The sequence below is a fragment of the Bubalus bubalis genome, chromosome 15 (genome assembly GCF_019923935.1).
Source record: "Bubalus bubalis isolate 160015118507 breed Murrah chromosome 15, NDDB_SH_1, whole genome shotgun sequence".
Taxonomy (NCBI): domain Eukaryota; kingdom Metazoa; phylum Chordata; class Mammalia; order Artiodactyla; family Bovidae; genus Bubalus; species Bubalus bubalis.
In genome coordinates this window covers 61,225,009-61,245,343 of record NC_059171.1, presented here as the reverse complement: position 1 = coordinate 61,245,343, position 20,335 = coordinate 61,225,009, and positions in this window count along the sequence as shown.

The following is a 20,335-nucleotide window of genomic DNA, read 5'->3' as shown; positions in this document are numbered from 1 at the left end:
CCCCCCCCACCCCATTCACCAAGTGAAAGTGAAGTCGCTCAGTCGTGTCCGACTCTTTGCGAGCCCATGAACTGTAACCTACCAGGATCCTCCATCCATGGGGTTTTCCAGACAAGAGTACTGGAGTGGGTTGCCATTTCGTTTTCCAGGGGATCTTCCCGACCCAGGGATCGAACCCAGGTCTCCCACATTGTAGGCAGACACTTTACCGTCTGAGCCACCAGGGAAGTCCCATTCACCAAACTCATAAGCAATGACTGGAGAAGAACTCATGGGCAGTTAGGTTAGGGAAGGTGTGCATGAAATTCCTTCCCCACCACAAACCCTAACCCTATCTCAGGGAATACTGGAACAGAATCTCAACGGCGGATGGAGAAATAGCTCATAACACATTGTGGCTCAATCTTGGGGAAAGCCACTTCATTTGGACAATTTATGCATGTTTCATTTTTGCCAGGCTACAAGCTCACTTCATTATTTTACAACTAGTGTAGTTCAATGTGATAACGACAGAACAATAACTGTTGTTCATTCTCTCACCATATATAAAGGCTGGAAATTGCATCAATAATCAGAGAGTGGAAGATGGTATCTATTTCTGAGACAGTGGGTGGTGGTGGTTTAGTCACTAAGTGGTGTCTGACTCTTGCAATCCAATGGACCATAGCCTGCCAGGATTCTCTGTCCACAGGATTCTCCAGGCAAGAATACTGGAGTGGGTTGTCATTTCCTTCTCCAGTGGATCTTCCTGACCCAGGAATCAAACCCAGGTCTCCTGACAGTAGACCAGAAATAACTGTTTATCCAGCAAAACAAATCAAGGAAAAAAAAAAAACTAGCATTTCCATTGTTACTGATTTTGAATCAAGGTATATAAATATTGAAAAATCACTGTCAAAGATTTTTCTTAATTTTATGTAAATGGTGACAAAATGTTCCAAATTCATGTTATTTCAGCATTAGTCTTTGTCATACACGTTATTATGTTCCCCAAATCAGAGATTACCTCTACTTGTTAATTCTGTAACTGCTTGTCTCCAACAGATTAACGATCACTCTTTAAGTCTCAGTTTCTTTTTCTATAAAATTGGGACACGGTATGATAATAATAATTATTATTTACCCCCTGTACTACTATCTCAGCGATAGCACTAAAACAGAAATATTGTTTTGGGAGTTTGTTTAGCAGGGATGCAAAAACGTATGTTTGTGTTCTGTTTTTTCGTTCTTTTGTCCAACTTCCTGAAGTTACTCTTCAGAACATTTCTGCAGTGTTTCTGGTGATTTCTGCTTGCAGAAGTTTTCCTTTGATTGCTTTACTCCCAACACAGACCTAAAGGGCACTTCTTTCTGTATTGGGAGGGTTGTATAATTATTTGCTGCTGATGTCATCTGTCAAAGATACTTGGTCAAAAAAATAATATTTTGGCAACATTCTCTGCCTGGAAATTAATATAAGGACCAACCTGTCTCGTGGGGCAGAAACATACATGTTGTTAAGAAAGGAAAACTGTGAATGAGTTTTCTTAGGAAAAAGTTCTGAGAAGGAGAGAAAAATGAATCTTCGGCCTGAATTTTAGGTGAATGTTCCAGAAAGCACCCATTGGAGTAGAGCACCCATTAAAGAGACTTCTGAGAAGGAGAGAAAACTTCATACTCAGCTAAGACTCCCCAAGAAAGCCTCTCAAAGATGCCTCGGCCTTGGTAAGGTGAATGCATGGTAATGAAGTCGTCTCCTGGGCTGGCCGGCTCTGGGTCCGTCCACGCCACTCCATAAACCCCTAGCAGGACGTAGTTAGGAGTCTGTTCTCTCCAAACCAATAAAATCAATGTATTTGCAGGCACGACCAGTGTTTCTTCTGGACACAGAATACCAAGGTCGTCTTCTTCTTGATGTTTTACTTTTTAAACTTTTTTACAGACAGAATCACTAAAGATTCCAAAAGAAGCATACAGCAATAGAGATGCAGATGTAGAGAATGGATGTGTGGACATGCACGGGGGTGGGAAGGGGAGGGTGGGATGAATTGGGAGAGTGGCATTGACATAAATACATTTCCATGCATAAAAAAGCTGCTGCATAGCACAGGGAGCTCATCTAGGTGCTCTGTGATGACCTGGAGTGGTGGGATTGAGGGGGGAGGGTGGCAGGGAGGCTCAAGAGGGTGGGAATATAAGTATACATAAGGCTGATTCACATTGCTGTATAGCAAGAACTAACACAACATTCTAAAGCAACCATACTCCAATAAAGAGAGAGGAAAAAAAAGAAAAAATAGGGCACTAAAGCAATATTGTTTCAATTGTATAAAAATAAACTGGTATGTAAATATGTATCAAAAAGCAGAATAAAAGTGCATACACCAAGAAAAAAAAGAAGCATGCAAAACACAAACTATGGCTTGAGGAGGTCAGTGTGCACGTGCAAGATAAACACAAGGAGCCGATGAACCAAGGATGCCCAGATCTCAGCAATCTGCAAACCGCAGGTGCCCCTGGAGAAGAACAGCCCAGCTGCCAGGGTCCCCAGCACCAATCGGGAGTTATTCGACCAAACATCAGAATCCTGAGCAGTTTGGCAGAGGCCTTCCTGCAATTTCCTGCCTGTGCATCAAGCTCTAAACCTGCTTGAGCATTTCAAGTCATGTGGCTCCACCAAATGTGCAGAGATTCCTTTCCTTGGCAATGTGATTTAAAAAAAAAAAATAGTTTATGACGCTTAAAGATATGGCTTATCTACCAGAGAAAAGCCTAACTTTGGTAAAGTTCCAGGATTTTCCACTCATTCCTTCTGTTCACAGGGAAGATGAAGACATGGGTTTTGTGCTGCCTGTGTGGGCCTGCTGCCTCCCTTAGAAGACTGTTCCCATGCAAGTTGGGGGAGGTGGGGGACCTGTCACAGGATTGTCCCACAGGGGCTTCCATCATGTCCCACCAACAAGGACCTAGTCTTTGTATCCTTCTGCTGCTAAACTAGTTATGTGAGGATGTGGGGTGACAGGCAGAGTCATCCTGAATTTCTTCAGACTGAGAAGAAAAGCTATGACAAACCTAGACAGCATATTAAAAAGCAGAGACATTACTTTGCTGACAAAGGTCCATCTAGTCAAAGCTATGGTTTTTCCAGTAGTCGTGTATGGATTTGAGAGTTGGACTGTGAAGAAAGCTGAGGACCAAAGAACTGATGCTTTTGAATTGTGGTGTTAGAGAAGACTCTTGAGAGTCCCTTGGACTGCAAGGAGATCCAACCAGTCAATCCTAAAGGAAATCAGTCCTGAATATTCATTGGAAGGACTAATGCTGAAGCTGAAGCTCCAATACTCTGGCCACCTGATGAGAACTGACTCATTAGAAAGACCTGGATCTGGGAAAGATTGAAGGCAGGAGGAGAAAGGAACGACAGAGGATGAGATGATTGGATGGCATCACCAACTCGATGGACATGAGTTTGAGCAAGCTCTGGGAACTGGTGATGGACAGGGAAGCCTGGAGTGCTGCAGTCCACAGGATTGAAAACTGTTGGACACGACTGAGCAAATGAACTGAACTGAGAACTACCTTAATAGAATAATTTTACTTTAACATTTAAGGTCTTATTTCAACAAACAATTTCAAAGTTACAGGGGAAAAAAAATTCTGATTTGAAACTGAACTGTGTACACCAATTCGCTTCATTCTCTTTCGAGATTCCACGGAAATAACAGCCCAGATGGTGAATGTGAATAAATAAACACATAACAATCAAAAGGCCAGAATGGGGGAGGTCACCAACAGGCAGAAGATTTCAGCAAACTCTGGAAACACATAAAATTCATGGGAGAAGCATGACAGATGAAATGGATGAGATGCCCCTGCTTAGAGAGAGCCCTGAGGCAGGAAGCACCTGACTGTCTGGGCAGAGACCCCGTCCTTGAGGGTGGGGGCAGGCATGGAGGAGGGGCTGCAAGCAGAGGGGCTCGCAAAGCCCTTGGTGGAGAAATACAGCTGACTGTACCTGGCACACCTATAAGGACACCAGCTGCTAAGAGGAAAATATACATTGCCCAATTGCATCAGTCGTGTCTGACGCTTTGCAACCCTATGGACTATAGCCCGCAAGGCTCCTCTGTTGATGGGGATTCTCCAGGCCAGAGTACCAAAGCAGATTGCCATTTCCTTCACCAGGGCATCTTTCCAACCCAAGGGATCAAACCCAAGTCTCCTGCATGGTAGGCAGATTCTTTACCACTGAGTCATCAGGGAAGCCCAATAGGAAAATATACATATATAATCCTTATTGTTAGTATAAATGCCTCTCTAAAGAAGCTGAACAAACTGACAGAAGAAAAGTAATGGGTTTTGGGTGAAGCTGGACTTGAGAGATATCCCCTCTTAATATGTTGGGAGGAGAAATCTGCCATTTTCCCACCCAATTACCCAAACTAAAACTCCCACCAAGGGGAAATTTTGTAAGAAAACAGACCTGCCTAACAGAGGGCAGGAGACATTGAGAGCACCTGCCCAGTATCTTCAGGTATGACCAGACAAGCGAGGAGTGCAGGAAACAGCAGGCTAGTCAGGACCAGGACAAAGACAGGCCAAGGCAGAGAGAAGAAAAACTAGGCACAACTCTCTGAGTTCACCCAGGTGTCTATCCGAACACACTGTACCCTTTTCCTCCCAATAAACACTTACTTGTCTCACTGCTTTCCATCCCTATGTGGAAACTCCTTTCTACACAGCTGACCATACTCTTCATCACAGGACTCCAGCAAGACAAACAAAACGAAAGCATGTATTAAAATTAATTAATTAAAAAAAAATTTTAACTAAAGGATGTGATTATATGCGTTATGATTCCTCTACTTCTTTATGCAAACATGCATGACTGGAACAAAGACTCGAGGAAGTGACTAACTAGCTTTTAATTTTACTATTTTGTATATTAACATTAAAGGACATCCTTGTAGAAAACTTCAAACTACTAATTCAGACTGTTTTTCAGATCTATTTTAATTTAGACAGATTCCCAATTAAGTTGAGCTGTGTAATTCTTCATTTGCTTTCTTTTTGGAAAACATACCATATTTTCAGAATGCAAGCTGAGTCACCACTTAATGCTTCGTCCAGATTGTAAAAGTGAATATGCTGGTTTATGAACAACCTAGGCCTGCTTTTCCTCTTTCCTACTTTTTAAGCTTCTTTTGAACAACCTCTTTATTAGAATTGTCACCATAAATAAAACTGAAGTTTAGCAGAGGCACTTTTCATTAACACTATTCCCTTCACCACCATCAGCCGTGCACACTGTGTGGTCTGCACGGGCACGTGGTCCCCAGACTGAAGGTCACAAAATCAATAGAGCTCTCTGCTGGGAGGGTAACTCACACACCAAGCCTACTACAAGCAGGGCCAGAGACAATGGAAGGGTTAAAAGAGAACGCAGTGTTTTATTTGATATCATACCGTGATATCAGAAACAAGTCATACAGTTACACTTCTCATCAATAGAATTGTATTCCACAGTAATGAAAAGAATCGACAAATATTAATTTTCACAGTTGAAATTTTATATGAGCAATTTATACTAAGTCCTTCATAAGGAACGCATAACTTCTTCCAGCACAGACCTACTAAGAACCTGCTAATCACAGCTATTTGCTTCCTCCAATGTGCCTCTGGAATAAATTTCCCTAGTTCCAGACTCACCTACCGGGATGGCTGGTAGGTTGAATGCTTTCTGCTGGACTTCAATCTCATATACAGTAGGATACACCACTAGTGTTTGAATTCACTACTAATGAATGTGGAAAATGCACAAAAGCAGATTTTGTTCCCAGCAGGGAAATAAGACAACCCAGAGAGTTCTATCTGATTATAAACCAGATGTCTTTAAACTGTTTGTCCATATAATTTGACAAATTTCCTAAAAAAATTTTTTCAAAAAATATTTTTATTACTTTATACTAATTCTAAAGTGTTAGTCACTCAGTTGTGTCCTACTCTTTGTGACCCCAAGGACTGTAGCCCACCAGGCTCTTCTGTCCATGGAATTCTCCAGGCAAAAATACTGGAGTGGGTTGCATATGATATTTCCAGTTTGGTTTGTTTGACGTATGTTATGGCTTTACCCTTGTCAGGTAAGGAGAGATTTAACTTCAGTTTTCACTCTCTTCTCAACTTGATAACATAGCCAGCCTACCCTCTCCTGTAACCTTATTTTTACTACGCTATTGAAAATCCTGACATTTCTAGGCATGCATTACAAATAGATTAATGTAAATGGTGACTTGAAAGAATCTGAAATCTGTTTAAATCATTTCAAAGAGTTTAGGCATTAATGAATTAGTAGCTATTTCTTCATATGTTGAAAGCAGAAAGCCATCATTCATGTCATTTTGAAAGTGAAAGTGTGAGTCTCTAAGTCATGTCCAACTCTTTGTCATCACCTGGACTGTAGCCCACCAGGCTCCTCTGTCCATGGAATTCTCCAGACAAGAATACCAGTATGGGTAGCCATTCCCTTCTCCATAGAATTTTCCTGACCCAGGGATCGAACCCATGTCTCCCACATTGCGGGCAGGCTCTTTACCGTCTGAGCCGCCTGGGAAGGCAGAAAATCATCACTAGTGTCATTTTATATTTTTCCAAATACATTCTCCTCAGATAATTTCATTTATACCCATGGCTTCAGTTAATATCTCTATGCAGCAGGCACACAAGCTACATTTCCAGATTAACCCCTAAGATCTAGACTCACACACCCAACAGCTTCTTCCATATCCCCTGGATACCTACCATGGTGCCTCAAACCCAGTGTGTCCAAAACCAGCTCATCATCCTTCTTCACAGCACCTGCTTTGCTCAGCTGTTACTGTCTAGTCAATGGAACTGCCATGTAGCCACGTGTGCAAGTGAAAAAGTAGCGTCACCACCTCTTCCCTCATTCCATTTTTCTATTCGGCTCCATATAATTTTGATTTTGCCTCCACACATCTCTTGAATGCATCCCAGTCTCCTCCCACCCACTGCTCCCAGTCTAGACCAAGCCTCCCCTCTGGTGCTGTGACATAAGAACCACCCTATTGGTCTCATATCCTTGTGCCCCTCTCCTGTGCAAACACATCCTGAAGCTCTTAATGCTTTCACTTTATAACAAAGGTACAATTAATTCCTTGATGGAGCCCAAGCCCCTTCATAATCCTGCCCAATCACACTTCTCCAGCCTTCTCTCCGTCGTCTCTTGCCTCGTCCCACTGCACCCTGGTCTCTCAATCTCGTATTTGCCATACTCTGCACAACTGTCTTCTCAGCCTGGTTACCCGTCCCTCCTTGTTTGCCTGGTGAATTCCTACCCAGGCTATGGATCTCAGCTGTGTCGTCTTCTCCAGTAAGCCCTCCCCGAGCGCTTGTCAAGTCCCCTACTCCCGGCTCTCATAGCAACACGCGGTTGTGGTTTTATTATACCCGAGCGAGTCTCTGACCCCCATCTCTCTCCCCTAACTAGATTCCAAGCTCCATGAAGACAGGCCACGCCAGGGGTAAGCTCGTTTCCACATCCCCAGGGTCTTAGCACAGGCTTAGTAGACAGCTCTCAATTTACAGAGAATGAATAACCAGCCGGTGTTTTTATACAAGCTTCACCTTCACAAACATGAACTCTTAGCCACATCCTATGGAATAAAACAGAAGATGGGTTTATGAACCTTAATAAAAAATTAATATAGGTGCAGCATCCTATTTCCCAGGGCTCAGTGGTAAAGAATCCACTTGCCAAAGCAGGAGACCCAAGAGACATGGGTTCAATCCCTAGGTCAGGAAGATCCCTTGGAGAAGGAAATGGCAACCGATTCCAGTATTCTTGCCTGGAGAATCCCATGGACAGAGGAGCCTGGCGGGCTACAGTCCATGGGGTTGCAAAGAGGCAGACACTGATTGAGAGACTGAACAACAAAGTCTCTGAGAAGGGGCACCGAGAAGGCAGCTGACTGGGGGATCCACTGTGTTCCGTTCCCACATCCACATGCTGGATGTGCCCTGTGACTCCAAGTCTCCATGTAAATCAGGTAACATTAAAATATGCATTTTCAAGCTTCACTGGACAACAGCAAGCAAGAAGAATGTGTTAGAGCAATAAATTATTCATACAGTTTAGAAGTTAATTAGGCTTCTGAATGGAGATCCTTATTTCAGAGCACAGTAAATTATTCTAAGTGATTTTAAAGGAAAAATAGACTGAATTATCATTATCCATTAGGTTCAAGAGAAAAGCTTTCTAGTATCTTCTTTGCGGGCTGTGCCAGAATCGATGGCAGTGGACACTATCAAGATGTATCCTACAAGGACTGTGTTTATGCTTAAATAGTTAACATCAGTTAAAAATCACACAAGTGATTACAGAAGCTTAAAAGCTTCTGCACATCAAAGGAAACTATTAGCAAGGTGAAAAGACAGCCTTCAGAATGGGAGAAGATAATAGCAAATGAAGCAACTGACAAACAACTAATCTCGAGAATATACAAGCAACTCCTACAGCTCAACTCCAGAAAAATAAATGACCCAATCAAAAAATGGGCCAAAGAACTACATAGACATTTCTCCAAAGAAGACATACAGATGGCTAACAAACACATGAAAAGATGCTCAACATCACTCATTATCAGAGAAATGCAAATCAAAACCACTATGAGGTACCATTTCACACCAGTCAGAACGGCTGCGATCCAAAAGTCTACAAGTAATAAATGCTGGCGAGGGTGTGGAGAAAAGGGAACCCTCTTACACTGTTGGTGGGAATGCAAACTAGTACAGCCATTATGGAGAACAGTGTGGAGATTCCTTAAAAAACTGGAAATAGACATGCCTTATGATCCAGCAATCCCACTGCTGGGCATACACACTGAGGAAACCAGAAGGGAAAGAGACACGTGTACCCCAATGTTCATCGCAGCACTGTTTATAATAGCCAGGACATGGAAGCAACCTAGATGTCCATCAGCAGATGAATGGATAAGAAAGCTGTGGTACATATACACAATGGAGTATTACTCAGCCATTAAAAAGAATACATTTGAATCAGTTCTAATGAGGTGGATGAAACTGGAGCCTATTATACAGAGTGAAGTAAGCCAGAAAGAAAAACACCAATACAGTATACTAACGCATATATATGGAATTTAGAAAGATGGTAACAATAACCCTGTGTACGAGACAGCAAAAGAGACACTGATGTATAGAACAGTCTTATGGACTCTGTGGGAGAGGGAGAGGGTGGGAAGATTTGGGACAATGGCATTGAAACATGTAAAATATCATGTATGAAACGAGTTGCCAGTCCAGGTTCGATGCACGATACTGGATGCTTGGGGCTGGTGCACTGGGACGACCCAGAGGGATGGAATGGGGAGGGAGGAGGGAGGAGGGTTCAGGATGGGGAACACATGTATACCTGTGGCGGATTCATTTTGATATTTGGCAAATCTAATACAGTTATGTAAAGTTTAAAAATAAAATAAAATTAAAAACAGTAAAAAAAAAAAAAAAAAAAAAATCACACAAGTGGAACTCCTCAAGAACTTACTTCAATCCGAAATCAGAATAGTTATCAAAAACATCATGATTCTAACACACTTTAGCTATAGTCCAACTGAGAGTTGTAAAAAGTGCTTCACCCTCTTATTTCAAGTCTGTATTTCTTTTTGCCTGAACTAATAGCTATAACTGACTTGATGGACATGAGTTTGAGCAAGCTCCAGGAGGTGGTGATGGACAGGGAAGCCTGGAAAGCTGCAGTCCATGGGGTCACAAAGAGTCAGACACAACTGAGTGACTGAACTGACTGACTGAATAGCTATAAATGGTCCATCTGAACCATCTCTTCTTCCCCGTCTGCCATATTGGATTATCTGGTAACTCTGGCAGAATGAACACACGCTCATGATATCATGGTCTTGTTAGGATTACAAATATCTCCCCTACATCTTCCACTGGAGTGAAGGGTCCCCAAGATCTAGGGCCAACATGTGACTCCTCTCAACCCTCATGGTCTAATAACTGCTCTGACAAAATTTATATGTGCCTATCTCTGAATCTACCTGAATCTTTTCTTTCCATGCATTTAGGCTCAATTCAAATGGTACTGTCTCCACTGAGAGCTAGATGATTGCTCATGCCAAAGGTAACCACTTTGCCTCAATCCTCTAGCATACTAGTGAGCTATACTGAGTGTCTGTGAAGTGTGAGACAAGATCTTGACCTTCTCAGAGATTAGAGTCTGGCAAGAGGAAAAAGACAAGAAATCAATGATCACACCTAACAGATATGTGTTCTGATAATGGGATGCAAAGAAGACCACAAGAGGACAGACGGCTTGAATCTGATTTAAAGATAAAGGTGTGTAGAGAATAGGATTCTTTAGCTAGTTTTTATGGACAAGCTGTGCTTACTGGATGTGAAAGAGGAAAGACAGTTTAAGAAGTGGGAAGACAAGTCTCTGTGGGCACTGCGGCAGGAAGGTGATGACTCCTACAGAACAGAAGGAGTGGGTCAGAGGCCGAAGAGCTTCGGAGCTTCAGGATGATGAGCTGGGCGGGGAGACCACTCATCTCTTTCGTGCTCAACAAGGAAGCTTGAATCTAACTCTGAAAGTCATCAGGGCACATTGAAAGGTTCAAAAAAAAAGGAACTTCTTTTTTAAATTTATTTATTTGGCTGCACTGGTTCCCGGCTGCTGCATCGGCTTCTCTCTGCTTGTGGTGAGAGGGGGCTACTCTTCAGTTGTGGGGTGAGGGGTTCTCACTGCAGTGGCTTCTCTTGTTGCAGAGCATGGGCTCCAGGGCGTGTGGGCCCCATTACCTGAAGATCCTGGACTCGAGAGCACAGGCTCAGTGGTTGTGGCACATGGGCTCAGCTGCTCCACCGCTGTGGGATCCTCCTGGACCAGGGATCGAATTCATTCCTCCTCATTGGCAGGCAAATTCTTACCACTGAGCCACCAGGGAAGCCCTAAAGAAAGGGAATTCCTTAATGAAATTTTCATTATAAAAACATTATTCTGGTAGCACTGTGAGTAAATTGGAAATTAGCTTAAGAAAGAGACATACACACACAAGCTAGACAAGTGGTTTCAATTCAGGAAAAAGGGACATTTCACAACATGGGCAGCTATGGCTGTTGGTTACACCCAGAGCTGATGGCACTATGGGCATCTCATGGGAAGAGGCCAGGAGGTGATTCAAAGTCCCACACTTGCAGAATGGCTCATCTGTCCATATACCCAGGGAGCAAAGTGCTGAGCTGGAGCCTGGCTTGATCTTTAAACAGGAAAGGGTGGTGGTGACTTCTGGTGACACTGTGTGGACCACAGATCGGATGGCTGCTTCTGAGCCCGGAAAAAAACAACACAACAGGAAACAATTAAAAGGGTGCCAGAGAAGCCGATGTGGTACATACACACAGTGCAATACTTGTTGTTCAGTCACTCAGCTGTATCTGACTCTTTGTGATCCCATGGACTGCAGCACACCAGGCTTCCCTGTCCTTCACCATCTCCCGGAGCTCGCTCAAACTCATGTCCGTTGAGTCGGTGACGCCATCCAGCCATCTCATCTTCTGTCGTCCCCTTCTCCTGCCTTCAATCTTTCCCAGCATCAGGGTCTTTTCTAATGAGTCAGCTCTTCGCATCAGGTGACCAAAGTAGAATGCTACTCGGCCGTAAAAAAAAAATGAAATCATGCCAGAGTGTAGGCACGTTGTGATGTGGGGTTCAGGACCTAAGGCGATGACAGCATCTTAGGAGGGGTCGTGCCTACTTGTCGTGGGAGGAGCTCCTTTTCCTGAGCCTCTAGTTTCCATGCAGATAAAATCAGTCTTATAGGAGCACCAGGAAGTTGAGATTTGTCTAAACAGAATGGACTCTGGCCAACAGGGAGAGTCACAGGTGACAGGTGAGATGAAAGGGTGCTGGGGCCGCAGATGCCTGAGGGCTCCCGGCCACTCCAGGCCCTGGGCCTCCTGCCTTGTGCTCCACCTAAAGGCTCAGATTAGAGGGGAGAAGCTCTGAGGATGGGAGCAAAGAGCAGGCACAGGAGGCCAGCATGCAACTGCCCCAGTCTCACACCTGAGCCTCCCCTAGCTCCAGGGCCCTGTCCCTTCTCTTCCCTGAATCTCACTTCAGAAGCAGCTGAAATAACCTGAGGTGAGGTTGGGGGCTCAGCTGAGGGACTGGGGGTGCTGAGTTAGGCTGGGGAGGGGGAGTGTTGGCAGAGAACCCTCCTGGTTTTCACCAGTAGATCCAAGTGTGACATGTGACCACTACACCCACAGCAAAATCCTCAGAAGAAAACAGGATGAGGCTATAATAAAAAGATCCTCAAAAACCAACATGGGTCACTGGATGCACAAGATATATAAATTTGCTATAAATGTGTCTGTTCCAACAACGAGAGAATAGCGCACTGTGGGTGATGGTCCGCGTGTATGCCAGCCTCCTTTGTTTTTAAATTGGCTGCAGAAACCCAAATTCACTTTCCAAATGCATCCACAACAATAGACTTCAATCTGTTCCATGAGACTCTTACCAACTCTAAAATTCCACAATTCTTGCAACTTTCTGGGCTGGAAGACGCTCTCAACTGAACCGTTAAATCCAATTTCCAACCACGGTTGATTGCCACATGGGGATTTACACCTCAGAGGGAGCTAAAAATGCCTTTGACCAAAGCGTCCCATAAATAGATACTGTTTCCTCTGTGCCCATAACAAGGGCTTCATTTTATATTTCATTTCCGGATTTAAGTCACATACAGATTACAAAATGCCTGTCAACCAAGAATAGAGCTGCTTACCACAACTGGAAAAGAACCCAGAGCTGTATTCTTCACCAATGAGTTTTGCCGCTGTTTAAAATCCTGGGAATATTAGCCCTTCTTTAAGAATCAATGGCTTCTGTCTTGGATGGAAGCCTAAGAAATAAATTAATAGTGGATAAGCTTTTAACACATAGAAGATAAGAGGATAGGAAAAGATACGAAGGCCAAAATCATACAGTAGTTGTAGGAAATAGTTAATGAATAAAACTGCAAAAAAGATTCAATTGTTCAATCAGCAATGTGACTTATCTCTAAATTATAATCCTTGTTACTGTCAAATCATTCATTCCAAATGTAGAAGAAAGTGTCAGATTTCTAAATGTGGAATGTCATTGGAAGGAGCTTTCCAAATGCAAAATTTAAGACTCTCTTAGGTATATTCAATATTATGTTTTGAAAATTCATATGATTTGGTCATTGAGAGATTTATGATATAATAATCTGTAACACACTGGCCTTCCAGGTTACCCTTTCCAATAGAACCATCTAAATCCCCTCCTATACAGAGGCATGATAAAGGAAGGTAAAATAAACCAACTGGGGTTGCTGAGCCTCTGAAGATTTAACACTTCAAACAAATGGCCTCCACCTAGGGGTGTTCACAGTCCATATACAGGCTGTCACTCCAAGTAGAGTACAGGTGTGTAAGAAGCTCCAGGTCTCCATGGAGAACCAGCAGCCCCAGGAAACACAGTCCTAGAAGATGGGGGGAAATTACACCCCCACACTGATCTCTAAAAGCCAACAGTAGTGAAGAAGAGATGCATTTGTGAAAAGTCAGTGTTCCTTTTCTGCTCTAAATCACTGCTGCTATGTGCAAAATTCCTGTTTGCTAGCATGCACTTTGGAGAAACATGCTTTAAGAAACATTGGTCAGAAGCACCATGATATTGGGCTTCCCTTGTGGCTCAGCTGGTAAAGAATCGGCCTGCAACGCAGGAAACCTGGGTTTGATGAAAGGAAAGCTATCCACTACAGTATTTTGACCTGGAGAATTCCATGGACTCTATAGTCCATGGGGTCTCAAAGAGTCAGACACGACTGAGCGACTTTCACTTTCACTTTCACTGTGATATTATCTCGGAGAAGCACACAGTAAAAAATAAGAGAACTGTCAGACCTGAAATACATGCAATCAACTGAAAGAGCGACATGGAGCTGGCAGCAGGCTGCATCCTCACCTGAGCCAATTTCTACTAGGCAGGGGTGGAGAATGCCAGGCTTGCAGAAGCGGAGCCCAATTCCAGTGGCTTGTCTCTTCAAAGTGGACCACGTTCCTTCATGGAAAAGCTTGGAGCTATGGAAGCAGTAGGTCTCCAAGCCACACAGTCCTCCAGGGTGCAGTGGAGGGGAGTGCAGATGGGGGATAAAAAGGGAAGATGGGCAAGGAGGTGGACATCACCTGCTGCTGCTGCTGCTGCTGCTGCTGCTAAGTCACTTCAGTCGTGTCCAACTCTGTGCGACCCCATAGACGGCAGCCCACCAGGCTCCCCTGTCCCTGGGATTCTCCAGGCAAGAATACTGGAGTGGATTGCCATTTCCTTCTCCAATTCATGAAAGTGAAAAGTGAATGTGAAGTCGCTCAGTCGTGTCCGACTCCTAGCGACCTCATGGACTGTTGCCTACCAGGCTCCTCCGTCTATGGGGTTTGCCAGGCAAGAGTACTGGAGTGGGGTGCCATTGCCTTCCCCTGCTGCTGCTGCTGCTAAGTCGCTTCAGTCACGTCCAACTCCGTGAGACCCCATAGACAGCAACCCACCAGGCTCCCCCATCCCTGGGATTCTCCAGGCAAGAACACTGGAGTGGGTTGCCATTTCCTTCTCCAATGCAGGAAAGTGAAAAGTGAAAGTGAAGTCGCTCAGTCGTAGGGAGGGTCAAAGGCAAGGAGCACAGCCAACAGGAAGGTGACACCCTGAGGTGCCCGGCATAGATGTTTTCACGGCACTTTATGCACACATCCATCCAACATTTATCCAGTCCCAGCACAGAGGTTTGGGGGGATGTCCATCTCCCTGCTCCAAAGCTGACATCCTTGGTAGTAGTGAGAAAACATTATCTTCTCCTTCTCTTTCTGCTCGTCTCTTCCCTCCCTCCCTGGAGAATTTAATGCAGGGCTGCAGGAGAACAGTCCCCCACAGAGAAAGGCTATGATCCCAGGGTAATCTGTGTCACTCTGGTGCAAAACCAAAACTCTGTGAGATCTAGTGCCCTTGCTTGTGACAAGTGGAAATAATATTTTGAAGGTTCAATGAGGGTGAATATATATAATTTGTAGAGTTACAGACACACAATACAGACTGATACTTAAAATCTGTGACCATCTTGACATCATATTTCTATTACTTCCTCCCTTTTCCCTCACTTTATATTTTAGTTTTTATATTAATAAAGATATACAATAGTTTTTGAAACCCAGTAACTTTTTAAGCCACCTGGATGTGAAACTTCAATTTAGAATCATAACTGAGGTATAATAAGTCCTATTCTTTTCAATAATAAAACAATTGAAGGGCTATAGAGTCAGCTTTAGGTAGATTTTCTTTCTCTATTTCTGACTCAGAAAGGATATTATTAAAGCTTTCTCTGAAACAAAATTATGCGGTTTTAAAAAGTACATTTTATATTTATAAAAATCCTTCTGAGATGAATGACAGGAATGACACAATTCAAAGAATCCGGTCTTATTTCATCCATTCAATTTATGTGGAATAGCATGGTGCACAATGGAGCTCTGAGGGTGAAAATTCTGCAGAGCCACTTCTGATTAGAAATGTAAGTTCAAGTCAACTCTAGAAGGAAGTTGATTTTCACTTGGCCCATAGAGCAGATAAACTGGCATTTAAGCCTGAGTCCCTGAGAATTTTGGCTTTGACAGACATAAATTACAGTCCTTCCAAGAATATACTTTCATTTATATTTCTCCTTCAAAGTAAAAGGATTGATCGTCAGAAAATCCACTGTGATAAATAACAGGAATTTTTTCATGGCTCTTCATTTTACTTTCAATTGACATTCCATTCCAGTATATTTCTAGATAAAATTAGTTTTAACACATTAGCATTCCTGAGCGATTACGGTATTACTCTCATTTGCCAAAATGAGGTGAGAAATATAAAGAAATGACAGAATTTGCCTCAAGTCACACATCTATCCCTGTTCATGCCACTGGCTGAATTGTAAGTCACTGCTTGGTAGTAAATGTGGTCAGAAGGGCTTTAACTGTTTCACGACACTGGGGATCAATTAACCTGTACAAATTATGTATTAAAAGGACGTCCAGTGCCCTTAAGGAGCGAAAGTACTGCTAAGGTCTTAGTTTAAAAATCAAAGCTTGACAAAGAAAAGAATCAGAAGCAATCAAAGGCATAGAGCATGAGGCTTCGAATTCCTATTATTTATTCCAATTATCATAAAGCTCTAATTTTCCAGTTTTTGTTTTAGTATTTTCCATCCTTTTCTTTCTTCAGAGAAAAAACCTACAAAAGTAATTAGAACAATATTAGAAAGTCACTTCAACTCCACATAACCTTTCATCACGAAGTCTCAAACCTGATTGAACCTCATAATTGTTTGGAGAACTTTTTTTTAATGTGGATGTGAGGCTCCCACTCTGAGAGATCCTAAGTTAACTGGGGCTGGTGGGACATGGTTATTGCTTCCCCCTCCCCGCCACGAATTCTCCAGGTGATTCTTATAAAAGCTCCAGTGACGAACCACTGTTCTACCACAACGAGCTGTGCTGTTCAGCCGCTCAGTCATGTCCAACTCTTTGCGCCCCATGGACTGTAGCCCTCCAGGCTCCTCCGTCCATGGGATTCTCCAGGCAAGAATACTGGAGTGGGTTGCCATTTCCTTCTCCAGGGTATCTTCCCCACCCAGGGATCGAACCCAGGTCTCCCGCATTACAGGTGGATTCTTTACCATCTGAGCCAACAGGAAAGCCTCCACCACAGCACAACCAACAAAATATAATCCATACTAGGACTACAATTTGCTTAAATATATTTAAATACTTTCTGAAACAAATGTGAATTGTCTTTTTATTTTATATTGGGGTATAGGTGATCAATAACCTCAGATATGCAGATGACACCACCCTTATGGCAGAAAGTGAAGAGGAACTAAAAAGCCTCTTGATGAAAGTGAAAGTGGAGAGTGAAAAAGTTGACTTAAAGCTCAACATTCAGAAAACGAAGATCATGGCATCCGGTCCCATCACTTCATGGGAAATAGATGGGAAACAGTGGAAACAGTGTCAGACTTTATTTTTCTGGGCTCCAAAATCGCTGGAGATGGTGGCTGCAGCCATGAAATTAAAAGACGCTTACTCCTTGGAAGGAAAGTTATGACAAACCTAGATAGCATGTTCAAAAGCAGAGACATTACTTTGCCAACAAAGGTTCGTCTAGTCAAGGCTATGGTTTTTCCTGTGGTCATGTGTGCATGTGAGAGTTGGACCGTGAAGAAGGCTGAGTGCCGAAGAATTGATGCTTTTGAACTGTGGTGTTGGAGAAGACTCTTGAGAGTCCCCTGGACTGCAAGGAGATCCAACCAGTCCATTCTGAAGGAGATCAGCCCTGGGATTTCTTTGGAAGGAGTGATGCTAAAGCTGAAACTCCAGTCCTTTGGCCACCTCATGCGAAGAGTTGACTCATTGGAGAAGACTCTGATGCTGGGAGGGATTGAGGGCAGGAGGAGAAGGGGATGACAGAGGATGAGATGGCTGGATGGCATCACTGACTCAATGGATGTGAGTCTCAGTGAACTCCGGGGGTTGGTGATGGACAGGGAGGCCTGGCGTGCTGCGATTCATGGGGTCACAAAGAGTTGGACATGACTGAGAGACTGATCTGATCTGATAGGTGATTAACCCTGTTGTGTTAGCTCAGGTTCACAGCAAAGTGATTCAGTTATATATACACACGTATCTATTCTTTTTCACTCCAGTACTCCTGCCTGGAAAATCCCATGGACGGAGGGCCTGGTGGGCTGTAGTCCATGGGGTCGCTAAGAGTCGGACACGACTGAGCAACTTCACTTTCACTTTCACTTCTATTCTTTTTCAAATTGCAAGTGTGAATTATATCACGTAATACAAAGTGCTTTTATTGTACCCAGACTAGTTTAAAATTAACAATGCATATAATATATATATATATATAAATAATATGGCTCAGAAAACTACAGTGTGAGTTAATAAAATCCTTTCCTATTAGTTTCTGATGGACTTGACTTTGTCTCCATTGTGGTTCCTAAGACTTGATCTAGCTTCTTTGACAGAGCAGTAGATTTGCTCTTTCTAAAATGTGAGTGCAGAAAAAATTCATCATACTAGCTCTGTGTGGCACAACAAAGATGAGTGATAATATAATTATATGTGTAATTGCTCTTTCTATGTTTCACCAGGAACACAAATTTGTTCTCTCTCCTACCTGGTGACAAGCTTTCAACCAGCCTCAGAGGAAGAACAGAGATTAACTGCCCTCTGGAAAATTGTAACTGTTGCTTCCACCATGCCAGAATCAGCATCTAATCAATAATATATTAATGACTGTATGCTTTGAGTCATTGGAAATGAATAGCTAAAGGCAAAGAGCTGTTTTTGTTCTCCATGCTACTCCTATAGAGTTTAGCTCAAAATGAAAGAAAACATCCCGTGGGTTTGGGTTACTGTGAGCAGATTGCTTCTGCTCAGTGTAGTGAGTTCCTCCGTTTATCTTTCAGTCACGGCAGGGCTGTGTCCCCAGCAAACGTCTCCAAGGCCACAGACTTGTCCCTTAGCAGAGCTCTTCTTGGAGGTTGCAGGCAGTGTGCCTTGTCTGGGTTTTGTCACAGGTTTCCTTAACATGCTCATCTTTTCTAAGAACAAATAAGTCACAGTTTAAGGTGAGTGCATGTGAGCTTGCCCTCTTTGTACAGCAGGTCCCTCGTGCCAAGAGGGAGCCTGAGCAAGGAAAGGTGGTGAATTTAAAATCAATGCAAGACTGAAAAAGACCAGGCTAGATTGATTTGTGTTTTTTTTTTTAATCCTAGAAAATCAGAAAACTCTTTGATGTTCCATAGATGAAAATTAAGGTTGGAACAGGAAAATCTCCAAGATTATACATTTGTGTTAGAAATGCTGCTGAGCTCAGCAAAAGTCACTCAGTCATGCCTGACTCTTTGCAACCCCATGGACTGTAGCCAGTCAGGCTCATCTGTCCACGGGATTTCCCAGGCAATAATACTGGTGTGGGTTGCCATTTCCTTCTCCAGGGGATCTTCTTGATCAGGGATCAAATTCACATCTCTTGCATTGGCAGATGTATTCTTTACCACTGAGCCACTAGGGAATACTAGCTATTATTAAATCAAAGTTATTCTCCCTGAGAAACATGTCATAGAACTTAGAAACTATTTTTATTAATGCCTGGCAGGTCATGGACAATTGGACTGGTAGGTTACTTTTCTCTAAAAGGGCAATGCATCTAAACTGTTATGATATGAACTTTTTAAAAACCTGCTTTAGATGGTTCAACATCTTCATATCACTTAATATGAAACACTATATAAATAAGAATAAAAAACATATTATCATTAATTAGAAAAGATGCTTGCACCTCTATGTTCATTGCAGCATTATTTGCCATAGCCAAGATATGGAAGCAACCTAAGTGCCCATGAAGAGAGGAATGGGTAAAGATGATGTGGTACATGTATACACTGGAATATTAGCCATACAAAATAATAACATCTTGATATGGATGTTATTTGCAACAACATGAATGGTCCTAGAAAATACTATGCTAAGTGAAATAAGTCAGACAAAGAAAGACAAATACTGTATAATTTCATCAACATAAAGAATCTAAAAAACAAAACAAAGGAACAAATATAAAACAGAAACAGTCTCATAGATACAAAGAACAAAAATACGAAGATACAAACGAACAAACTTCCCACTGATTGCCAGTGGGAAGTGTGAGGGAGGTGGTGAATGAAATAGTTAAGGAAGATGAAGAAAAACACAAGTCTCCAGGTATAAAATAAATGAGTCATGGGGAAGAAATGCATAGTGTGGGAAATACAGTCAATTATATTTTAATATCTCTGTATGGTAACAGATGGTAACTGAATATCATGGTGATCACTTGTAATGTGTAAGAATATTGAATCAATACGTTGTACACCAGAAACTAACATAATACCATAAGTCAATTATATTTCAATTAAAAAAAAAAAAAAAACCTCCTCAAATCTCTTTCTCTAGGCTTTTCAAAGATCGTGTTGACTCTCACCACTGAGCTTTCCAAGTGGCTCAGTGATGAAGAATCCACCTGCCAAGCAGGAGATGTAGGTTTGATCCCTGGATCGGGAAGATTCCCTGGAGAAGGGAATGGCCACTCACTCCAGTATTCTTACCTGGAGAATCCCACAGATAGAAGAGCCTGGCGGGCTACAGTCCATAGGGTCACCACAGACACAATTTACCAACTAAACAGCGGCAG